We start from the raw sequence: 25,418 nt of genomic DNA, 5'->3' as shown, positions 1-25,418 counted from the left end.
CTGCCTCTCAGTTCCCTCCCTCCATCTACTTCAGATGTCTATTTTATGTCCTCTTCTGAGTGAGATTGAAACATCTCCCCTTGGGCCCTCCTTGGCTTCTTTGAGTCTGTGGATTGTAACATGGTTATCCTGTACGTTACGGCTAATATCCACTTACAAATGAGAACATACCTTATATGTCTTTCTGGGTCTGGGTTACCTCACTCAGAATGATCATTACTAGTTCCATCCATTTGCCTGCAAATTACATGATGTCTTTGGTTTAAGTCCCATTTCCTGTAGACAGGTGGGACTTCCAGTGGAGAGAGGAGGACACCAACCCACCCATGAAACCTTTGGTCCAAAATTTGTCTTACCTACAAGAAGTATACGGGTAAAGATGGAGCAGAGAGTGAGGGAGTGACAACTTGAGACCTACCCCATAGGAGAAAGCCAACCCTATTAATGACACTCTATTATGCTTGCAGACAGGAACCTAGCATAACTGTCTTCTGAGAGGCTTTCATCCAGCAGCTGATGGAAACAGATGCAGAGACCCACAGCCAAACAATAGGTGGAGCTCATGGAGTTCTGTGCAAGAGTAGGAGGAAGGATAGATGGAGCTGAAGAGGTCAAGGGCTCCAGAAGAAGACCTACAGAGTCAATTAATCTGGGCCCCTGGGGGCTCAGGAGTGAGTATGGGCTGGACCTAGATGCACTACACATATGTAGCAGACGTGCAGCATGGTGGTCAACTCATGAGCACCCTAACAATGGAAGTCTGGGCTGTATTTTACTCTGGTGCTTACCTCTGAATCCCTTTCCCCTAGCTGGGCTGCCTGTCAGGCCTCAGTGCAGCAGGATGCACTTAGTCCTACTGAGACTTGAGGTGCCGGGGTAGATTGGTTCCCCTTCTTTGAGAAGGAGAGCGAGGAATAGGGAAATGGCAAACCAACAGTCCCACAAATAGGCTACCGTGGAAATGGGCAATGGCTAAGAACCTCCCTGAAGATAGCTAAGCGCTAACTGAGCAAGGGAACTTGAGAAACCAAGATTTCAGAGATTAAAATATAGGGAAAGGCGAGGTGGTGGCTCTGTAGTCAGTCACACTTCTTCCCTGTGCATAAGCCAATTCCAAAATGCCAGCTCAGACGTATTCTCAAGACAGCTGAGAAGCTGAAAGCTTGAGAAGCAGCAGCTGAAAGGCTCACGAGCAGCCGAGAAGCTGTGAAGATGAGTCAAAAAGGCAGCTGGGCAGCTGGGCAGCTGGGCAGCTGGGCAGCTGGGCAGTGACAGAACAGCCCAGGCTGGATGAGCAGTTCAGGCTCCTGAGAACACATGGGTGGGGACCTGGGGAAGACTGCGCTGCTCTAGGAGAACAGACCCACAGGAGGACCACACACTTGTCTCTCATTAGGTCAAGTTCTTTCATCTTAATTAAATTTCCTAATGCAAGTTATTTTTTTCTAAGACACACACCAAATGTCATTCTACTGTAAAGAGGCTCTTCAGTGGTATGAAGGCACAGCGAATGAACAGGCAACTAAAGGCTGAGGCTCCTGCAATGTCAAGACCACAAAGGATTTGCTAGGGTTTGCACCTTCTTTGACTCCCAGAGCCCGAGTGCAGAAGGCTGCATCTCCACAGCCTGTGGCTCAGTTGGAAGTAGCAGAACCGGTAGGAGACAGGGCCTAGTGAAAAGAAGGTAGGGTACCACATGTGCCCTTGAAGAGGCTGCTGGCATCCCAGCACCTTCCTTCTCTTTCTTTCATTTCCTGACTACTGCAGTGAACAGCATTGTTCTACAATGTGCTTTCACCCTGCAAGTCCCGTCACAGCCTCCAAAACAATAGAACCTAAACCATGGACCAAAATAAAACTTTCTTACCTTATAGGCTGACTGGCTCATGTGTTTTATCAAAGTGACAGAAAGCTAACCTAAGACTCATGAGAATGTGTATGTTTGTGATATTTAATTTACCAGAAAAACACAAGCAACCAAGTTTAAAGATAAGCAAAAGAATTAACACTAAAACATCCAAATAGGCAAAGACAAAAATCCATTACATATATAAAGGTGTTGTCTGTCAGTAATCAGTAGTGAAATACAAATAAAGATAGCACAAACTCAAAATAGCTAAAGCTTATAAAAATAAAAGCCAGGCGTGGTGGCACATGCCTTTAATCCCAGTACTCAGAAGGCAGAGGCAGGCAGATCGCTGTGAGTTCAAGGCCAGCCTAGTCTACAAAGCAAGTCCAGAACAGCCAAGGCTACACAGAGAAATCCTGTCTCAAATGTCCAAAAAAAAAAGGAACAGCAAAAGAAAATACTGTTTTCAGGGTTAATAGAGATGGAACTTCCATACATTGCTGTTGGAGTGGAAATTGCTGCATTTTGCCATTTACTAAAAACATGCCAACTTGTCACCTCTGGCACGCAGCGAGCCCACAAAGTACTGGCTGCCCAGAAATGCTCTCATTCTTCTATTAAGTGGCACAAGGGTTTTCCTAGCAGCACTGTTTGAAATAACCAGCTATTGGAAGAACAAGTTTCTATAAGCAGCAGAATTAATAACAAAACTTCTATCCATAGAATGAAGCACTGCATCACCACAAAATCGAGCAAACCACCCAGTACAACTCCTAGGTGAACTAACAAAAGCCAGCCTGAACATAAGGCACAGACGCAGAAATGCAGTGTGTTGCATAGCACAGGCATGCATAGCACAGCACATAGCATAACTATGGCACTGGTGGTTGTCGGATGGTTGCTCTAGGGAGGGGATGATTCAAGAGCAGGGAAGGGACTTCTGGGATGTTGGGAGTCCTGAGATGCTATTTAGTCTCTATGGTGGATGTACATATGGACTCCTTCTTTGGCTTTCATCAAGCTGTCCTTTGTGGGTTTTATATCTTTTTGTCTGTATGTGAAACTTCTAACAAATAATACCAAAAGTCATTAAAATATGGTGTGTTGGAACATACTGGTAGTCTGAGTCCATAGGAAGCAGAGGCAACATGGCGAGTTTGAGGTCAGTCTGAGCTATATAATAAAACTCCCTAAAAAACCAGGGTTTGGACATGCAGCTCAGTGGGAAAATGTCTGCTTTGCACATTCAAAGGCCTGGGTTCCAGTCCCAGAGAGGGCAATAAACGAATATATTAAGTTTTGGCCAGGTGTGGTGGTACATGCCTTTAATACCAGCACTCCAGAGGCAGAGGCAGGGGGATTGCCATGAGTTCGAGGCCAGCCTGGTCTACAAAGTGAGTCTAGGACAGCCAAGGCTAACACAGAGAGACCCTGTCTTGAAAAACAAAACAAAAAAAAGTTTCAAAAATATAACTTCTCAGAAGTAACCTTTAAAGGTTAATATAGTTAAAATATCTGTTAAAAAAAAAAGTTTGAGACCTTGGATTAATGTCATACCTGACACCAAACTAAACACCTGTTCCTTAAAGGAAAAAAAAAACTGATAAATTTGGTCTCATCAAAATTCTAAATTTTTGCATTTTAGAAGACATTAAGATTATGAGAATTCAAGTAACAGACTGAACATATTTCCAAACCATGTATCTAACAGACTCGTACCCAAATCTGTGTCTTAGCTATGGTTTCTGTTTATATAACAAAATACCATGACATAAAAGTAAGTTGGGGGAAGGGCTAATTGGCTTACACTTCCACATAGTAAGTAGTTCATCACTGAAGGAATTCAGAACAGGAACTCAAACAGGGCAGGAACCTGGAGGCAGGATCTGATGCAGAGGCCATGGAGGGGTGCTGCTTACTGACTTGTTCCCCATGGCTTGCTCATCTGCTGTCTGATACAACCCTAGGATTTCCTCACCCACAATGGGCTGGGCCTTCCCCCATCCATCACTAATCAAGAAGATGTCTTATAACCAGATGTTACAGAGGCATTTTCTTGAGATTCTCTTCTTTCAGAAACTGTAGCTTGGGTCAAGTTTGCATAACCCAGTGAACACACCTGACTGACCCCTTGTTAGTTTGACACACAAACAAATCACTGTTAAGCCATAATCTCTCCTTTCCTGCTCATCGCCAAGATCACACATTAATAAAGACATCACAACATAAAAGCATTTTACCAACTTAAAAAGACCCACAGCCTTACAAATTCAAACACTTTTTAAAAATTGTCTCTGGAAAAACATCCAGTCTCTTAAAACCCCCCTCTCTACTTTAAAGTCTCTCAATAAATTAAGCACTTTCTTACTTAGAGAGGGAAGAACCCTGGCACAGTTACAATCTGAACAAAGGGAAACCAAACAGTGTAAATGACTCAATATCCACTCTCTGGCTTGTCTTCTAGGCTCCAGCTGGCTCAACTCCACTGCTGTTGATGTTCTTGGTGAACCTTGGTGATCCTGTGAAACTGGCATCTCCAAAACCGCTGTGGTCCCTTGCTGCACCTGGGCTGCACTTTTCACCAATAACCTCTCATAGGCTCTCTTCACGGAGCCAAGCTTCAACTCCTGTACATGACCCCTTCAGTCCTGGGCCTTCAGCTGCCACTAAGGCTGCACCTTCACCAATGGCCTCTCACAGTGCTAAGCCTCACTGCTTTCTGTGACCCCTTCATGCCATCAAAACCAGTAGCACCTGGATGACTCTTACACTGTCAGGCTTGGCTGACAGTGTGAGGGACAACCTTGGCCACCTCTGGATCATATAGCTTCTGTGTGCTGACTCTCAGAAAACACTTCCTAGATTTCACCTCAGTGATGCTGGGCCTCTTCTTAATCGCCACTATTTTCACAGCCCCAGCTGACCAGGATTGAGTATTCCAGCAAAGGCTTCAATTGAATAGTTCTAAAAATCTTCCGAATCCCATCTAAGTCTTCATCCCCAGATAACTACAAGCCCAGAATCTTGTTTCAGAATAGCAAGTGGTGCCAACAGAGTCTTTAAACTGCCCTCTGGAACTTCCCAAGCCAACCCTCCATCTTCTGCATTGCCCTCAACATTCTCATCTTCCGAGCTCCTATAGAACAGCTCACCAAGTATTGAACACTCAATGGCTTTTCTTGCATAAAGTCCCAAAGTCCTTCCACAATCCTCCCCAACATGGTCAGGTCTGTCACAGCAATACCTTACAATCCTGGTACCAACTTGTCTTAGTTAGGGTTTCTGTTGCTGTGACAAAAATGCCATGACCAAAAGCTGGTTGGGGAGGAAAGGGTTTATTTGGCTTATAGTTCACTGAAGGAAGCAAGAACGGGACCTCCAACAGGGCCGGAACCTGCAGGCAAGAGCTGATGCAGAGGCCACCAGAGGGGTGCTGCTTACTGGCTTGTTCAACGTGCTTCCTTATAAGAACCCAGGACCATAAGCCCAGGGATAGCATCACCCACAATGGGTTGGGCCCTCCCCATCAATCAGTAATGAGGGGAATACCCTACAGCCGACCTTATAGAGGCATTTTCTTGAGGTTCCCTCCTTTCAGATAACTCTAGCTTGTGTCAGGTTGCCATGAACTAGCCAGCACAGCTTTTAACCAAGCAGTACTCAAACAGCCCAACCAAAAATTAATGAAAAATATTACTAGACATTATAAGAACAATAGACAAATGGCTATAAAGCACAAGCAAAATGTTCCCCATCACTGCCATTAGGAACATGCATATTAATACTACACCCACCAGAATGACTCTAGTGAATCAAGGAGCCACGATAAATGCTGAATCTGGAGAGAGGGTAACCCAGGCATTGCTGATAACTATGGAAGCTGAGGGAACTGCTTTGGAAAACAACTGATCTGTTTCCCAAAAAAGTTAAACATAAAACTATAATACAACCCAAAGATTTATTCCTCGCTATTCAGCCAGAGGGGAAAAGGCATATCCATACAAAGATTTACCCAGGTGTAGTCATAGTTGCATATTCCTAATAACCCCAAACTGGAAACAACCTAAATGTGCATCAGTTGATGAATGGATGAACAACAGGCATGGCAGTACAGCTACACAATGGAAAACTGTTAACAACACAAAGAAATAAAGTGTGTGCTGTGTTTTAAACAAACCCCAAAATACCTTAAGCAAAGAAACTCAGCTACAAGAAACCACATCATACAATTCTGTCTATTTGAATGTTCACATAGCCTTCTGAACTGTTCTGTGATTTTGACACCACATCTCTGTTGTTCATTCTCCAACCTCCTTTAAGGAAGAAAATAGCAACTGTCAGTAATTTCTTTCCAAATACCTATCCTCCACCCCACCTCACCACCATCAACAAGGCATATCTTCTGACATGGTGTAATAGAAACTACACAGCATGTACTCCAAAGATCTTCATGTCACCATAATAAATATAGCTCTCTTTTTTTGTCTTTTAGTTGCTTCAAAAGGCCTCTATATTCCCTACTATATTTTCTAGAAACATCATATCACAAAAGTTCCTAGATATTCCCTAGATCCCTAGATGAGACTGTGAAATAACTTACTTGTTTTTCATAACATCAAATTGTGTTTCTGAGAGCTCAAAATCAAGTCAACAAATATGTCTCAGGCATTAGTCATATACAGGCACCGCACTGGGAGGTTGGCACTGGTCCACGACATGCTATATTATAAAACCAAACAGGGCTGGGAGCAGCTGCCACTTGTAAAGTACCCACTGCACAAGCATGCGAGCCTGAGTTCGTGCCCTCGCCACCCACATACAGAGCCAATAAAGGAGGTGCACATCTGTAACTGAGAGCTGGGGGTTTAAGGTGAAGAAACACCCCTGGAGCTCATGGCTCAGCCAGCCTAGCTACATCAAGCTCTGGGAGCTGTGAAAGACCCTGTCTCACAAGTTAAGTTGGAGAGGAATCCAAGAAGGTGCCGAGCACCAATCTCTAGCGTCTATATGCAATGTACACACCACTACACATGTCCACCCACAAATACACATGTCCATGTACACTCCCATCTCCACATGCCTCCATGAACATATTACACACAGAAAGACAAAGCAAATAGATAGCGAAATACTGCTCATGCCATGGTGTCTCTTTCCTACTTGAAACCCAGACAAGGCCACCCTTCCCACCTCGCCCCAACCACACAGGCACATCTTTTGACATGGTATCATAGACATTTCACAGCAGGTACTCTGAAGTCACCAGAGACCTCAAATAACCTCAACTATCATATGCAACAATTGGTCAAAAAAGAAAGAAAGAAAGAAAGAAAGAAAGAAAGAAAGAAAGAAAGAAAGAAAGAAAAAGGATAGACCATTGGCCCACTGATACTACATTGTACAAATATAATTCTACTGAATTATATTTCAATGGTGAACACGGAGGGAAACTGGATATTACTAGTCCCTTTTAATGAGCAACAAGCTAGAAAAGTAGTGTGCAGACCTAAAGATCACACTGCTCTTTATATGTCACTGCAGAGCAGGGCTGGGGACCAGCACAGACTCATCAAGGAAAATGGCAGCTCTGTTTTGACCTCGAGTCACTGCCATTTCTCAAAATAACTCTAGCAAGCAAAAGAAGATTCTAAAAAGTCTAAGGTCATGCTTAAAATAACTGAAGTTCAAAACTTTATGAAAAACAACTTTGGGTTTAGAATCCAAAGCAGTTATGAGACAAAAACACAACGCCCACACTGTCATTATAAACCAATTAAAATCACCTTTACTCACTTACTGGGCCCTGATACCCAGTCCTATAACTGTGACATGGCCCTTCAGCACACTTTTTTTTTTTCTATTTAACTTTGTTAAGACTCTTTCCTCTCCTTACCCTTCCCTCCCTCCCTTCTTTCTCTCTCCATCAAAAGTATAGGTTGTCATCTATCCAAAATGCTTTGAATCAAAAGGTTTCCTATGTGGGAATAGTCTAGAATTTGGAATATTTTGAAAGCTAAAATCAGAAACGTTCTGCAACCCAAAAGTTTTCAGCATGACAGAGCTTGAAAATACTTGGATTTCAGGGCATTTGAGACTTCAGAGTTTCAGACTGTGACATCCAATTTGTGCTCAGTGGCTCTGAGTCTGAGGAGGAAGCAAACAGGAATCTCCTGAGCTTAGTGTAGTGAGGAAAATCACAAATAACACCCAGTAATCTCTGAAATTCACTTGCTGCAAAGGCCTGGATGCTCTAAGAGTGCAAAATGAGGAAATATAATCTATCGTGTACAGGTGCCCCACTCTACTGTGCTCTACTAAATCTCATCCTTGCAGGAAAACTTCATATGCTGAACAGAGAAGTGAGTTTTGGCTTCAAAGGTATAGATTTACATTATTTTTGGTAGAGAAGGAATCGAAGAGAGAGTGGTCACAGAGAATAAGAGAAAACAATCTCATCTACTTCGATGACATTTTGCAAAATGAATATGGGTCCTGACCAAAATTTCTTTTAGGTTTTCTAAACTGGAATTGTTCACAAATAACTGCAGAGGGGTGGGCTAGGCAAGGGGGTTTCAAGCTGCTCTTTATTATAAGTAACACCACTTACGGAGTGCCACGCAGATGATGTCTTCATAACCGAGGCTGTTATCTGTCATGTACTCTTAATGGGAAGACTCAATTTTCTGGGTTGTTTGTTTGTTTGTTTGTTTGTTTACTTTACATCCCCATCACAGCTTCCCCTCCCTCCTCTCCTCCCATCTCCCGACTCTCTCTCTCTCTCATCCCCTTCTACCATGTTCCTCTCCCCATCTTCTCAGAGAACGGGGAGGCCCCCCATGGATATCAACCCACCTTGGCATATCAAGTTGCCTTCGGACTAGGAGCATCTTCTTCTACTGAGGCTAGACAAGGTAGCCCAGTTAGGGGGATGGGATCCAGAGGCAGGAAACAGAGTCAAGTCAGAGACAGTCCCTGCTCCGGCTATTAGGGGTCCCATGTGGAAACCAAGCTGCACTTCCGTTAACAAGCAATTTTAAATACAAGAATCTTTTATGTTTCTTAGAATTTTACTACCTGAAAGATTCTCTATGCTAAATCCTGTCATAAGAACAAATTCATTTACAAAATTATCTCCTCTAAGAATATATTTCTACCATTTCTACATTTTGCAATTCAATAAAGATTACTGTGTATGAAGTAACCCAGGAGAACTGGTCTAATAAAAAAGGTCACAATGATCTAACAGAGTCCCTGCAAATTCAAGGGATTCCATATGCCCAACATGAACCCTGCTCCACGCCAAGAAAAATAGCTTACCAAAGAATAAACCTGTTAAAAGAAAATCTGCAATATTCATTTTCAACTTTTAAAAAAATCAGACAGGACATTGAGATAACCCAGCAGGTGGCAAGAGGCACTACACACCTAGAGCTGTCATCTGACCTCTAAGTGTGTGTGCACATACAAATAAAGTAATTTTAAAACCTTAAGTAAATTTAAAAAATAAACAAAATGCTGAAGTCTAAACACCAAAGAAATATATCTTACCAAGCATCACAAAAATCTGAAGAGAAAGAGGTCTGAGAGGGCCCAGTCCTTGCCCCTCACTGAGGTTCATCCGACCAGTGATGACTTAAGGGGTGTTGCCATTCAGTGAGGTTCCCGCTGCTCTCAGACAAAAGAACCAGCCAACGCTAGGCAAGTTCACAAAGTGCTGATGCAACTGATGTGAGACTGAGGACCCAGCGCCCATAGGGAATTCACTGGCCCTGTGTCAAGTGTACACACAAATGGCCAGAACTGCGCTTCCCGAACGTCTTTATAACAAAAGAGGACAGAAAGGGCACTAAATACCACTATAAATACCACTGAGTTTGTGTGGAGTTTGTGCAGCTTTATTATATCTTATTCGTGCCCTTTTCATGTGATTGTTACAGCAGAATGGCCTTTAAGAGTAACTGATGCTACAAAGTGTTGTATATGTGTGCATGCACCCAGCATATATATGTGTGTGTGTGTGTGTGTGTGTGTGTGTGTGTGTGTGTGTGTGTGTGTGTGTGTACTCAGTGCTGGCAAGAACCTTTGCATCAATGTGTTCCAAATGTTAGAATTTGCCTAACAGCTAATAAAATAAATGTGAAAATTCTCTTCATATTCATGGTTTCTCCTATGCAGGAAATTGAATAGGAAAAAGAAAAAAAAATTGAATAGAGTTCTAGAAAAAGATATCATTTAGTGTGTGTGCACATACAAATAAAATAATTTGTATTTTTTGATATTTGTATATTTTGTAGGACACAGGCCCTTCCTTCAAGCTAAACTGATATAAAGTGCAGCTCTGGAAACAAACACCTTTCCGTTACCTGCCAGAGACAGGCATTATCTGGAACAGTATAAGCCACGTGAGATTCTATTTTAAGATTAAGTCTTATCTGGATTCTACTTTAACTAAACCAGTTCTACAATAAGAGACAATTTTTATTCTGGTGCTTTTTTTTATGTAATGTAAGGAGAATTGGAATAAAGATATTTTAAACCTAAGAATACAGGAACAAATTATTTCCTAAAAGAGTGCAGCAGAATCTATGAAAATAGCCCTAGTAAAGACTCCTAAGAGTGGGGAACACTGATCCTGAACCCACCATCTTCTGTAGCTAAGACAAGGCCTCAAGTGAAGGGACTGGGACACCAAGCTAGCCACAAAACCTCCGACCTACAGTTTGTCCTGCCTGCAGAGTGTGCTGGGACCGGAGCCCAGAAGAATCATAACCAAAGGGACCAGAGAGACTCTATCCAGCAAGTGATGGGAGCAGATTCAGGGTCCCACAACCGAACAGTAGATAGAACTCGGGAGTCCTGCAGAGAAAAGAGAAGAAAAATAGGAGGAGCCAGAGGGGTCAGGGACAAACCAAGAGATCAAGACCCAACTGACTGGGATTCATGGGGACTCCCAGAGATCAGGGAGCCTGGAGGGGTCTGACCTAGGTCCTCTGCATGTATGTTATGGCTGAGTAACTTGGTCTTTTTGTGGAAATCCTAACAGCGGGAGGGGTGGGAGCATCTCTGACTCTTTTGCCTGCTCGTGGGACCCTTTTCCTCCTACCAGGTTGCCTTGTCCAGCTATGATGTGCTGGTATAAGCCTGGTCATATGGAAGCTTGTTGTGCCTTGTTTGGCTGATGTCCCTGGGAGGCCTGCTCTCTTCTGATGGAAGGAGGGGTGGGGGGAGTGAATCTGGGGAAGAGAGAAGGTTGGGGGAGAGACTGAGGAAGGCATGGAACTGCAATTGAGATGTAATATATGAGAGAAGAGTACAAAAAAAGGAGGAGAGGGAAAAAAGAGCACAGCAGAGTAAAAGCATAGCTCTCATTATGCAGTGATGGGCAGTCATTCTAATCATCGATGAATGGAATAGTGACAGGAAGGAAACCAGGCCACTTGCCCAATTGTATTATCGTTAAATTTTCCATTTTGGTATTCTTAAGTTATATATCCCTTTATAGGGACATGTGCAAACGAATGCAGGTGCTCACACAGGCCACAGGCACTGGATCCCCCCCTGGAGTTAGAATAGCAGGTGGGCCTGACATGGGTGCTGGGAGCCAAACTCAGGCCCTCTACAAAAGGAGTATGTGATCTCAAGCTGAGCCATCTCTCCGGCTCGCAGTATTAACTATCTCCATCTCCCCACCCCCACCCCACCCCACCCCACCCCCACCCCACCCCCGTGCTTGTTTTTATTGCTATTTTAGAGTAAATACATATTGGATAACACAAAGGCTGAGGTCTTTAGCTCTTTCTATTTGTTTATTCACAACCAAAGTGGTGCTCACACTGTATTGTCCGAATTGCTGTACTATGTAGGGTAAAAGGAAAACTTAAATAAGTTTGGCTTAGTCCATTTTGGTCTGACAGGATAGAAGAGAATACCTGAGATCGATAATTTATGGAGAGAATTTATTTGGGTCACGTTTCCGGCAGTGCTTAAAAGGCTCTGTCATGTCAAGTGGCCCTCATGGGAAAAAAGCAAGATAGCTATGCCTGAGAGACAGAGAGCGCAGGAACATATAAACCAGCTGCAGAAGGCCAACAGAGCTAAGAGAGATGACCCAGCAGTGAAGAGCACTAGCTGTTCTTCCAAACGACTCCTGACACACGGTGGCTCACAGTTGTTTGTATCCCAGTCCCACAGGATTCCATGCCCTCTTTTGACCTCCAAAGACAATGGACACACAGGGTGTACTGGTAGAGGTGCAGGCAAGTAATTAATTAAAATTAAAAAAAAAAAAAAAACAAATCCTGAGAGTGCCAAACTCACATTTATGGGAAAAGTAACACTTTTTTGCATGTATATGTGTATATAGGAGTATTTGCAAACATGTCGGTGCATATGTGTGCAGGAACACATGTATGTGTGTATTCATGCGGAGACCCAAGCTGTCCTCAGGTGTCTTTATCAGTCACTCTACATTTTATTTACTGCAGCAGGGTCTGTAGTGTCAGCTGCAGTTACTCTAGGGAGCCAGCTCTCCCCAGGGATCCCTTGTTTCTGCTGGGATTACCTGTGGTGGACACCATGACTGCCCAACTTTCCCAAAGACTTTGGGGATCCGAACTCCATCCTTTACCCTTCGACAGCGCTGCTTTATCCACTGAGTCACCTCCAACGGCCCACAATAAACTGATTGTTGCAGTTAATGCAACTTCCATAACAAGGACATCAGTCCAGTCACAAGAACAGAGACATCACAACCTAAGCTCAAAAATTCTACTTTTCAACACTACTGCATTTGGGATGAAAGCTCCAACATACGAGTTTTTGCCTTTCATATGACATACTCAAAATTAGCAACAAGAACAAGAAGAAAATAAAATAACAAATAAATATTTTTAAAATGTTCACTAAGGTGCAATAATTTGAAATAAGCATAATTATTTCTTCTCAAAATTGAACCCCAAAGAGCCCTCCCAATTTTCCATCATTAACTTCTAAGGACAGAAATGAAGCAACACAGACCACAACATCTTCCCTCACTATCATTTCTAAAGCAAAACACAAAAGCCAGACTGGCTGTGCCTTTCAAATTGGAAGATGACACCAAATAGGTTTTTTTTTTTAAGTGTCAGCATTTGAATCTAAAAAGAACAAAATGTAAGTCTAAATGCTAGTGGGCTATAAGTAAAATTAAGTTTCAGTGAAGGGTCAGTTCCAAGTTCCTACACAGAAATTTCAACAGAGTTGTCAACAGAAAAAAAAAAAATAACAAAGAACAAAATTGAAGCTAAAAGACAAGGGACAGGAACTACTGTCCCTTGGTTATCTTAGCTTTGTTTTCCAAGTTTATTGAAACAGGATTTTATTATTTATCCTAGGCTATCCTCAAAAGTATGTACCCTACGTCGGATTCCTTTTAACTCACAATCCCTCGGCCTGAGTCTCCTGAGTTCTGGGATTATAGACAGGTACCACCATTTCTGCTTAAGCTTTGTATTTTCAAAAGCAGCACCCTCTTTAATCCCAGCACTTGGGAGGCAGAGTCAGGCAGATTGCTGTGAGTTCAAGGCCAGCCTGGTCTACAAAGCGAGTTCAGGACAGCCAGGGATACACAGAGAGACCCTGTCTCAAAAAAACAAACAAACAAACAAACAAAAAAATTCTACTTTCTACATGACTTGAACAACAACCAGAGGCAACAAAGAATCATATTTCCTCTATTAAAGCTTTAAAAAAAAACATAAAGGCCTCGCTGTGTTGCAAGAGATAGAAAAGAATATTGCAGGTTTTCATCCTGGTACAAAATAGGAGAGGCAAAAAGAAGCTTTCTAAGTGATCTATGACCATAAACAACCTTCTAGGAAATATCTGATTAAACTGTACCCGGGTGAGCATGGCACCCAAGCCAGTGGGGGAGTCGGTGCATTGAGCTCCCCTACAACTGAGGGAAAGAACTTCTTCCAAGTGACAGTAAAGCCGCCCAACCCCACAGAACATGTCATCAACCAAAGGAAGGAGAGCAGTAAGAGCACAGAGAAAGAGGGGCTGTGCTAACTCTAACTGCCAAGTTCACAGAACCTGCAGTCATCTGAGAGGGAAGTCTGTATCAGGGGATGCCTGCAAGGGACTGCCTTGATAACTAATTGACGTGGGACGGCGAAGCCTACTGTGGGCAGCTCCGTCCCTAGGCACGTAGTCCTGGACTGTATAAAAAGCTAGCTGAACGTCAGCAGAGAAAGGGTAACAAGCTGGGCTCCTCCTGAGTTCTGCTTCAAATTCCTGCTTGAGTCCCCTCCCTGACTCCTTCAGTGATGGGCTGGGACCTGAAAGCTAAGCAAATGAATCCTTTCCTTCATCTCTCGGTCAGAGAGCAATCACAGCAACAGAAAGGAAGCTAAAAGGCAAAGCTACAAAGGTCTCAGGTACAGATCTTATTAGACAAGGAATACATTGAACACTAACGGGTTGATATTAAGCAGAGTTGGGGAAGTACCAAATAATAACACAGAAATGAAATAGGCCTGATATTAAAGCTAAGTCAGCAAAGTGGCTTATTACTGAAATGAACTAACTACGCCTTAGAATGGACACGTTCCTGAATGCCATGAAGAGACACCTGTAACTGAGAAGGGAACAAGAAGAGGTACAAGAGATGAGACAATAAGGAATATAAAAGGATGAATGGACATGCAACTGCAGTGTAAGAAGGTCATCAAATAATATTTATAGGATACTAAATGGAAGTTTTTAGAATGATCAAAAATGCTAATATTCAAAAAGAGACCATCTGATGCCTAGCAGGATCATGAGTGTTTGTTTTTAACTCCCACTCAGAAACAACAGGTTGAAATTCATAACATACATGTATGTGCACACATGCATACATACATGTACCCACACAGGAAACTATCTTTGTGCAGAGAATGTCTTTAAAAGATCTTAGAAAAACTCAGCTTCCCTGACAAAGGAGGCAAAATGAGCTTGGGTGTTTAATTCCCCCATGGCAATAATAAAATATAGAGAACGATGAAATCATATTTTGTGATACTCTGCAAGTAATTATCTGTCAAAAAGGAATTTAATACCCAGTGGATCTCTCTTCAAGAAAAAAGGGTAATTAAAATTATTATTATAAACAAACTCTTCCCACACTCACTCAGCTAAGGAAAAGTAGAATATTTGTCAGACAAAACACATCCCCAGACAGAAGACCTGATATACAAGGAAGGTGAGAAAGGACAGTCCTAACACACAGTTACACACAACACCAAAAAAGACCATTTTAGAAGAAGAAAAGCTAACTAAAACATTAACAAGAAATAAATCAGGGACTGGAGAGATGGCTCAGTGGTTAAGAGCACTGGCTGCTTTTCCAGAAGTCCTGAGTTCAATTCCCAGCAACCACATGGTGGCTCACACCCATCTATAATGTCATCTGCTGCCCCCTTCTGGCATGCAGGTTTAGATGCAGACAGAGCACTCGTGCACATAAAATAAATTTAAATAAAACAAATCAAATAAATTGGAGGTGGAGGTGTATACATTGCTCTTAGGAATTAGTAATTTTGATAAAATCTCATTTAAAAAAAATACAGCCTAAGTGGCTTAAACAATAAAAAAAAAACAGCTCTGGAAGCTGAAGTCCGAGATGAGTGTGGCATCAGGATCCTTCCTAACTTGTACAATCTTCATGTGTCCCTCCCTCCACAAGCACTTTCATGTGGCCTCTCCTCTCAACATCTTGTGGGGCAGGGAGGGAGGATCTCCGTGTCTGGTCTTACCAGATGGGGTCTGCCCTTATAAATTCATTAACCGGAATCACCCCATTACAGACGCAATCTCCAAATACATTGACACTGGGACTTAGGCCCTCCATATATACATTTTGGAGAACACAATTCTGTTGGAGGTTGGTCTGGTCTGCCCAAATGAGCAAACTCACATACCCCAAAATGCTTGTAACCTTGCCTAAAACCTTGTTCCCGTTTGACCAATATGAGGCCAACGCACCTAGGCAGGGCAAATGGGATAGGTGTGGCTAAGGTTCCGGGGATTTTGGGAGAAAGACTGAAAGAAATGGAGGAGACAAGGGGAGGAGGAACAGGAGGAATAAGGAGGTTGGCAACATGGGTTAGGTGGAGGAAGAAGCACATGGCCAGCGTGGATGGAGGTTTGGCCCAGATAAAGATAATTAGCAAGTATTTGGGATTATAGATGGGAGGGAACTCAATAGAAATTATTAGAAGCAGATGGCATGGGATTGGGGCAAGGTATGGGATACCTGCTCCAATAAGGGATGTAGTTTAGGAGATTAATATCTGCCCTGCCTCAAGTTAACTAAAGCTGTTTTAAAACATAACAGGTGTCTGTGTCTTCATTCATTGCTAGCGAGTTAGAAAATACTGCAGTAATAATAACTATAGGGCTAATAGTAAACATTAGGCCCTAATTATAAGTTAAGCACAACACAACTCAATTCTACAACAGAGGAAAAAGATACTGACAACCACAGGTGAATAAAGGTGACTATTCATAATAAAATGATCTGAGTCATCAGATCATGCCTAGTACCTTAAGCTCATTTAGAAACAAAAAACCAAAAACAGCAAGAGAGGAAAGAAGATGCAGAAGAGGCAGGGAAATTACACATGACTGTAGATCACAATTTAATCTAAACTAACAATCTTCACTCAAAATACAAAGGACTAAATTCTCCAGTGAAAAGCAGATTCCGCTATATCAACATTAACAAGAGATACATCCAAAACATAACGACACACATCCATCTTCCATTGCAGAGAGAAGAATGGCATACAAAACCAAACACAATCTATATGGAACAGTGTATTGTTCATTAATATCAAAGGACAAAGATTTTTAAATCAAATAACAGTATCAGAGATAAAGTCATCATAAAGGACAAAAAAAGTTTAATGTACCACAAATGATTTTTTAAAAATTTAACTTGTATCTAATAACAGTCCTGAAAAAAGTAACACATTAATTATCCAAATGAAAATGATGAATATATAATTAAAACCTCAGCAGTTGAACGATTAAGCAGAAAAAAATACTAAGCATAAAAAGTTAAACAACACAATTGGAAACAAAAGAATTCATAGTATTTCCAAGTGGCACATGAAACCTTTATTAAAACAGAACACCCGCTGCAGCTCACAATACTAACAAGCATCACAGAACTGGTATGATGCAGGACAATTTGCCTGAACACATCTCAAACAGAAATCAAGCAGAACAACAATATAGATTAAGAATCTCCAAACTTAAGAACCTGAATCAAATAGTAACAATAAGGAGGAGAAGGAGGAAGAGGAGGAGGAGAAGGAGGAGGAGGAAGAAGCTGAAAAGATGGCTCAACAGTTAAGAGCACTGGTTGATCACCCAGAGGACCCAGGTTTGATTCCCAGCACCCATATGGCAGCTCATAACCATCTAATCCCAAGGAATCTGATGCCTTCTTCTTGCCTTCACCAGAACTGCACACACATGACATAGAGAAACATGCAGGCAAAACACCCATACACATAACTAATTAATTACTAATTAAAAAGAAACCATAGAAAATACTCTGATAACAAGCTAAAATGATGATATGAGGGGAATCCATATATAGCACTTGAATAAAGCAACCTAAAATATCAGAATAGGTTGAGATAAACCTGAAAGAAACATAAACATATAAGTTAGAAATAAGCACATTACAGAGATGGCAAAGCTGAAAGTTCATGGAAATTATATACTACAGTATTTTAAGAGGAAAAAGAGAGAGAAGCATAGATTAGCAGCACTGGGAGGGAAAGGATGACAGGTACCACGGACAGCCAGAAACTTATTTTATGATATGATGGAACACTTGGTTCTACCTTTTGAAACACAATAATAATAACAAGTCCCTCTTTATAAAAGTGTAACTAAATTGTGAAATTCATACAAAAAAACAAAAGAATAAACTTTAGCACAAATGACACTGATAAATTTCAAAGTCATAAAAGTGAACAAATGTACAAGAGAGCCACATAAGTGTGGTGAAATTGACACAAAGTCCCCAAGTAAACAAAAACAAGAAATGACCTCTTTTAGAATGAAGTGGCAATAAAATTGATTTCAAGAAGATATTCTGCACTTTCCCATAAATGCTGGGTCACCTCACCAAGAAAAAAAAAATGTATCAATTGAACAAGTACATCCATGACAACATACAATGGCACTGCTGTGGTTTAGATATGAATTGTTGCGCCCAACATTCATGTGTTACAGGTTGGTCATCAGCTAGTGGATCTGATCATTCAGAGACAGTGGATCTTAGAAGCTATTACCTGATCAATGGAAAAACCCAGTGATGCAGTCCCATCTTTATAATCTGATGTGTGTGGAGATGAGACCTAGTTGGAAGAAGTAGGTCAGTGGGATAATGTCCTTGGGGACTGTATCTTTTTTATTGCCCCTCCTCCCTCTCCCTCTCTCTTCCTGACTTCCATGAGGTGAATGGCCACCTCTTCCCTCATATGCCCATTACATCATGAAATTCCCTTCACTTTAGGCCCAAAGCAATAGAGAGAAGTGACCTGAGACCAGAACTTCTGAAACCATGAGCAAAGTAAACCTTTTTTTTTTCCATCAAGCCATTTTTTTATTAGGTCTATGTCCCAGCAACAAAATACAAACACAGTTCTTTGTGATACTAAAGAAAAAAAAGAATGATATTCAATTAAGAAAAAAAAATAACCAACCTGTTTCCAATTGCAAAGTCAGAGCAAAACAAAGACACCAGCTTGGAAGGAAACAGAGAACAGAGCTTGACTTAGACAAAGAAAAAAGCACCTGTTTCATGGGGAATAAAAACAAAAACAAAAACAAAAACAAAAACTGGTCCAGAAAATGAGGCAGGAGAGAGAAGGGAGCGGGGAGAACATGCCTATCTTCCACAACTGATGCTAAATTCTAAAAATAAAGAACAGCATGGAAGGCAGAGCCCTGACACACCTCTTAGAGTCATGTTAGACGACTAAAGACCACTTCAGTTCTCAGCATGAGGGAAACTCACACATGTTCTTTTCCTGCCGATGCCCATTTTGCATCTCTTGTCCTGTTACTGAAATAACTGCATTTTAAAAATAATCACCATGACACTTATCTGGCTTTGAAGATAGTTTCTGGCTTTAAAAAAAATAGCTTCATATTACTGGCAGAGAGAAGAAAGATAAGCATACAGATAAAAAGCATACAGAAAAAATATAGACCCACATGTACAGACACAGCTCAAAGCTAAGTTCTATGCATTTAAACCTTACAAATTTATTATCAAAGTTGATAGTGCAATAGCTGGTAGCATAGGTAAGAAAAAAACTGTAAAGTTTTATACATGACTATATAGTAAGCACTATTTATTTAATCTCTGCGCAGTTACATATACCTCAAAGTGTGTGGACCAGAGGACATACCTGAATAGAGAAAAGGACACTGAAGTTGGAAAGAGAAAATTTTCTCTGCATGTCAACCTCTGTATTACCTCTAATGGAAATAGAATTTACAGCTGTAATTGGACACTAATGGATGGTCTGGGATTTAAATCTTTGTGAACATCTGGTTTTATTTCGTTTAGATAAAATGTTAATAGGAACAGTTTTGAAATACTAACTTGGATTTCTGTATGAAGAAAAGCAAAAGCTATAGAGGAAAAAGAAAGACATGCTGATGGGTCACTAGATTTTACACTGGGAATAATAAGGTCACTGTCCTTATTTCTCTCAAAAAAAACTCTGCAGTTGGATATTACTCAACATAAATAGCCCAGATGAGTATAAAAATTGAGCTATAAAAATATACTTCGTGCCCTACAGTAATAGAGCAGGAGGAAGAGGGGGAAGGAAGAGGAGGCAGAAGCTGAGGCAGCAACAACAGTGACAGCATCCTGTCTGTTATTATGACATGTACTTAAAAAAATCATAGAGTATCCACAGAAAACCAGTATTCAACACTCAAAATGTTGCACATCATTTAATGACATAGAAAGCATCTACAAAGCAATATAAAAAGCTGGAAATTAAAATATTTTTACATATATTATGAAATATATAATAAATGCTAGCAATAATTATCTCTGGGTATAATTCTTTTCTTTTTGCTTTTCTGGATAGATTCTCTATAATAAAAGCATGTCATTTCTGTGATGAAAAACTATTATAGTGTGACAATGAAGAATAAGGAATCAAAGCCTTATATGCAAATATACATTAAAGATTAAAATTTAGAAGGAAGAAATTATCAACAATATTTCAATTTTTAAGTGAGGGCAAAGTTACTCAAATTATAGAAAACGGGGAAACCATTTTCATTGAAAGCTCGTAATACACCATGGAAGAATTGGACAATGTAAGGAAAGCTCAGCTGGTCTGAACCTCTTCCCAGCAGCTCACCTAGTCTCTTCTTCTGGCAGACAGTTTGGCTAATCTGCTTCTTCCAGGCATCTTGGTGGCCTGAAAAGCTTCAAGTTAGATCAGCTTGTCCCCTAGGTAGCTGGGCTGCCTGAGAGCATCTCCTTGCAGTTCTTAGAGTTTACATATGTACAGTTGATGAAGAAGGGACTTCCTGGAGCCATTTTAAGTTGTCAGCTTTCTGATCTTAATGAGTTTTCTTATAAGGTGGACTGTTTGACCTCCCCTTAGAACATCCGGAGGTCTTACCTCCTTGTGAACATCCTGTGTCCTAATGAGCTTCCCTCCAAGAAGGACAGTTTTAACCTCAGCAGAAAGTGCTCTACAATGCTCTGCCTCTCCCTCTGGCCTCTTACATTCACTATATTTAAAAACAAACACTGATGGACACCCTTGTGAGGGATTTTTGTTTTGTTTTTTGTTTTTGCTTTTCGAGACATGGTTTCTCTGTGTAGCCTTAGCTGTCCTAGACTCGCTTTATAGACCAGGCTGGCCTCTGAACGCACAGCAATCCTCCTGTCTCTGCCTCCCGAGTGCTGCTATTAAATGCATGCAACACGACTCCCAGCTGGGATTTTCTTTATTGAATAATTTGAACAAGGAATATCTATCCTAAATTAGTGCCACATCTTTTAGTGGCAGCCCTGGAATAAAAAAGGACATGAAAGAAGGAAACTTTGCTTTTTGCATAATTGTCATAACTGTCCCTGGAAACTTTGTCTATCCTGTCACCACCAGCTTCATTGGGATTCTAACATAAAATGAAAACCTGTTGATTTCCAGGCATCCTCCAGGATCTCAGCACCATGTTGAAACAACTGAGACACCCAGCCTCATGAACTAAATAACTACTGAATTCTTGTCTTGTCTTTTTTTTTTTTTTTTTTTTTTTTTGTCCTGAGACAGCCATTGTTGGAAAAAAAACCGCAGATACTATAGTGTAAGCCAGATTAATAAATACCATGTATATATTTTCATCCAAAGAGAGAGAGAGAACACTGAAATTTTAGATTGTTTGGGTTTGTGTGTGTTTAATCAAAATGGAGTAAGCAGAATGCTGCCCTTGCCACCTGGACGTAGAGGAAACAAGTTAAATCAGTGGAAAGGATGTATTGTATTGTACACATTCAAACAAATATTTCCCTCTGGAAGGCAGTGGATGCAATGACCTTCCCTACCCCAATCCCCAAAGAACTTGCGGCAGACACCTAGACGCAGACCCAAGTATCCAGCAAACAAGTTATTTGATTCTTAAAAGAATTGATTCTAACAGAATCGATCACTATAGAGGTCAAGTGATTGATAAGGGTTCTGCCTGGGTACCTTCTAAATCTCAATTGGGCCTAGAAGGGTATAATTTCTTTTGCATTATCTATCAAAGGAAATGCTGAAAACAGTAATGTTATTCATGTCAATCGGTGACCAATAGTCACCTTAACCGCAAATGCACACACTTCCCCCTCAAAGCTGTGGGCTATATTAAAACCCCCACATTTGCTGCTACAGATGCAGTGATCATGAATGAAGTCTCCAGTGTGCTAGAGTCCCACTCTTTAGATTTCTAAGCCTTCTGTCATACAAATGGAAAGGCACACAAAGTACACTTGCCAGGTTTGTCCATATCTGTTGGTGTAGAGGCAAAAGGCATTTTATCCTATGTGCGAAGCTCAAACAGAAGCAGTTTGCTGTCAGCTTGAGAAAGCATTTTTTTTTTTTACAAGCATGGCATGCTGCCTCAAGCCAACTAAACACCAAAGCATGCTGGGCTGCCCACACTGCAAATTATGTGCAATGTTCTCCATGTTTTGTGGCTGCAAGAGTACTGATTTTGTGCATTATCCAGTTCAAATTAAAGACACATCTAACCTTAAACGGAAATTTCCCAAGCAATTCAAACTAACTGACCAAGATCCCATCAGCTTTGAAAGGCTGTGAACTAGTTTCCCAGCTTCAAAAGGCTGTTCCTACTTAAATATTTCAAATGTGCTTTTTTTTTTTTAAGCTAAAGAGACATAATATAAATCTTCGGAAACTTCTTAATGTATTTCAAGAGAACACTAAGAACTCACTCTAATCTTGGTTGCCAAAAGCAGAGGAAGGGAAGGTTATGGTGAATGCCACTTGTAAAAATATAAGAGCCAGCTGGATGTAGTGGCACAGCCTTTAATCCCAACACTCGAGAGGCAGAGGCAGGCGGAGTTCGAGGCCAGCCTGGTCTACAGAGTGAGTTCCAGGACAGCCAAGGATACACAAAGAAACCCTGTCTCTAAAAACACACACATACACACACACACACAGAGAGAGAGAGAGAGAGAGAGAGAGAGAGAGAGAGAGAGAGAGAGAGAGAGCGCATTTATAGCAAAAGAAAATGCGAACCTATTTCCCAAATACCTAGCAAATTAAAACAAAAATAAAAACATTCTCATGTGCTACTGTTTCCATCTCTAATGTCCATGCAGATGCTGAAATGCCACAGCATCAGCTGTAGAAAGTGACTGAGAAATGTTCCAAAGGAGAAAGATCTTGTTACCCTGAATAGTGACTGCAGCATGGTATTGTGGGTACTATTTACCTAACCATCAGAGGGCCACTCTCAAACCAAACAACAAAGACCATCAACATTAAAGTGTTTAAAGAGGAACAAAGAACTTCTCCTGGGTTTGCTACTGAGATCAACTTTTTAAGTTGTTTAAACTTGCAAAGAATCACCAGAGGTCATTTCTAATGTGCTGAAAAACTATTTTATCTAGAGATTCACCTACTAATGGTAAATTTTTAAGGCTGACCAATCCCTGATTCAATCATCCGGTGGTGGGGTTGCTTTGATAGATAATGTGTATTTAAGATCGTTGGTAGATGGCACTCTGGTCCAAGCTTTATAAGAGTTCAAGGGTTTGTTAGAAAGCAGTGTTCTTTAACTAAAATATGCAAAGATATCAAACTCCAACAAGAACTATTTTTAGCTTCTAACTGTTTAGGTCTGCTGTTCTTAGTGAACATGTATCCTTGTGTCACTGAATGGTTTCCCTGTGACAGGTGACAGAGAGATAGATGACAGACAGATATATGATACGTGTGACATCATTACAGTATTCATAAATCCATATGCATACACAAGTGTGTACAGAGAAAGGGTCTCAAAAGGAATCCTCATAAACTATATGTCCCAAAACAAATACACCTTATACAAATCCCATAGCAGTCACGCTAATCAGTACATTTCTAGGAACTCTGTCACAGACACCATTAGAACATCAAATTCTTACCAACTTGCCTGTAGTCCAACCAACTCAAGGGACAACTTCAGCCAGAGTTAGGGTTTTAAGTATATGACTTCTGAGCAATTTTTTCTCCAAAATAATGTCAACTGAAAATTAGGAGAAAATGCTTAAACTATTGTTTCAATCTTCAGTTCTGGCATGTACAACAGCAAAGTGACAAAAAGCAATGTTCTTTTTTTGTTTTGTTTTGTTTTTACAGAATTAGTAGCTCTTTCTGTTATTTCAAAACTTTGATACTACAGATAAGGCATTTCCTCAGCTGTCCTGTCGTCTATTTGAGTAGCAAGTATCTTTCCTCCACACAGCTATATATGAAACATATGCCTAAGAACTTACTTTAAATACTTCAGGATTTAAGAGCTCTAGATTGATTTTGATTGTTGAAAATGAGCTAGATAGGATCAATTGTGTCACCAAATGTGGACTATGTGACACTATGTGATACAGCACAGAACATTTAATCAGCACTTTTGATTTCCAGCTGACATCAGATCACAGAAAGAGAGGGTAGAAAAGCCAGAAAGGTGAGCATGTGGGGTTCCTTCACATATGGGACACGTGGAGAAGGACCATCTCTGTGGTATATGAACTTTCTACTAGGTTTTATCAAATGATTACTTACCTCCTCCATGGATAGGTAAAACTGCCTGAAATAAAGTCATATTATGCAATAAAACAGGTTTTGTTTACAGTTCTTATAAATATTACTTCCAAAATCCTTCAGAAGTTGGAGCATTCTTAATCTAAGACATGATGAAAAGCAAACTCGTCTATAAACAAAGAAAATCTTGTTTTAAACCGATACCGCTAAACCTCGCCCCTACCTCACTGGGGGAAAAGTGCATCTTAACGCGAATGCCGGTATTTCCCAAGTATTCCAGACTATCTAAATATTTCTTCAAAGACTAAATGATCACTTTGAAAACTAGACCAGCCCTGGGAGAGATGTCTCATGAAGCTGCGTTGCTGAGCTTTTCTCAACACCCTGGCGAACACGCTGAGTCTCAGCCCAGAGCGGAGAGCCCATGGCGGGAAAGTTCCCGAGGGTCCCAGCCCTCCGCGAGGCTCCGCTCGCCGGGGCCCCTGCTGGAGCGCCCCGGATCAAGGAGGCCCAAAGCAGCGCAGGGCGTCAGGCGGCCCCGGGAAACCGTGGCCCCGCTGGGAGCCTCTCCGGGGCGCTGGCTGCCGAGTCAGCCCGGTCCAGCCTCGGGGACCGCGGAGAGCCGCGCTCGGTGCCACTAGCCCGCCCGCCCAGGACGCGCTCGCACCTCGCACAAAAGGCGCCGCGGCGGGAGAGCGGGGAGACGCCGGCCGCTGCCTCCAGGAACTTTGCGGACATCGCCCCGTAGCTCCGCAGCTCCGAGCCCCCGGCGAAGGAGGAGGCCGAGGCGGCGGCGGAGAGTCGGGGCATCGCCCGGCAGTGCCTCCGCCTTGCCGGCTGCCGACGGCTCCCGCCCCCGGGTAACCAGCGCCTGCTCTTAAAGGCGCCCGCTGCCTGTTAGGCCGCGAGGTAAGGAAGAGGAGAGGAGTGGGGTGGAGGCAAGGAAAGGGGGGAGGGGGCACCGACAGGATCCCAGGAGGCTACAGTACTGTAAACTCAGACTCCTTCCGCTCCTGGATCCCAAGTCACTCTACCCCACGCTCCAGGCAAAGGCACTCCAAGGAACCAAGTGACCCTACACCGAGGACGCCTAGCCGCTGCTGGCTTGCCCTGGGAACCGTGCTTTTGCTTAGACTGCCCACACCCCTGTTAAAGTCTTGACCAAACACCCCATGTTTGCCACACTGGGCACTGAGCTAAAAACCTGGTGCTCAGTGGGACCCTCTGCTCATAGTGCA

General features: G+C 41.8%; 1 protein-coding gene across 4 annotated transcripts in view; it reads right to left on the bottom strand.

Annotated features, from left to right (window-relative positions):
• Nucleotides 1–25,099, bottom strand: part of GPR63 (G protein-coupled receptor 63) — a 44,080-nt gene extending 18,981 nt beyond the window's left edge. For 2 of the 4 annotated variants that reach the window (XM_084792946.1, XM_084792945.1), the window contains exon 1: nt 24,848–25,099. The gene's annotated coding sequence lies outside the window, so the exon portion shown is untranslated. Of the gene's footprint in view, nt 1–8,701; nt 8,761–23,564; nt 23,666–24,847 lie in introns of those variants that run through there. The other 2 variants (XM_084792947.1, XM_084792948.1) reach the window with 2 other exon arrangements.
• Between the last annotated feature and the right edge of the window lie 319 nt (nt 25,100–25,418).

This window comes from Acomys minous, assembly GCF_964271855.1.
Source record: "Acomys minous genome assembly, chromosome: 1".
NCBI classification, from domain to species: domain Eukaryota; kingdom Metazoa; phylum Chordata; class Mammalia; order Rodentia; family Muridae; genus Acomys; species Acomys minous.
The sequence above is the reverse complement of the archived record's forward strand: the minus strand, read 5'-3'. Positions and strand labels throughout refer to the sequence as shown.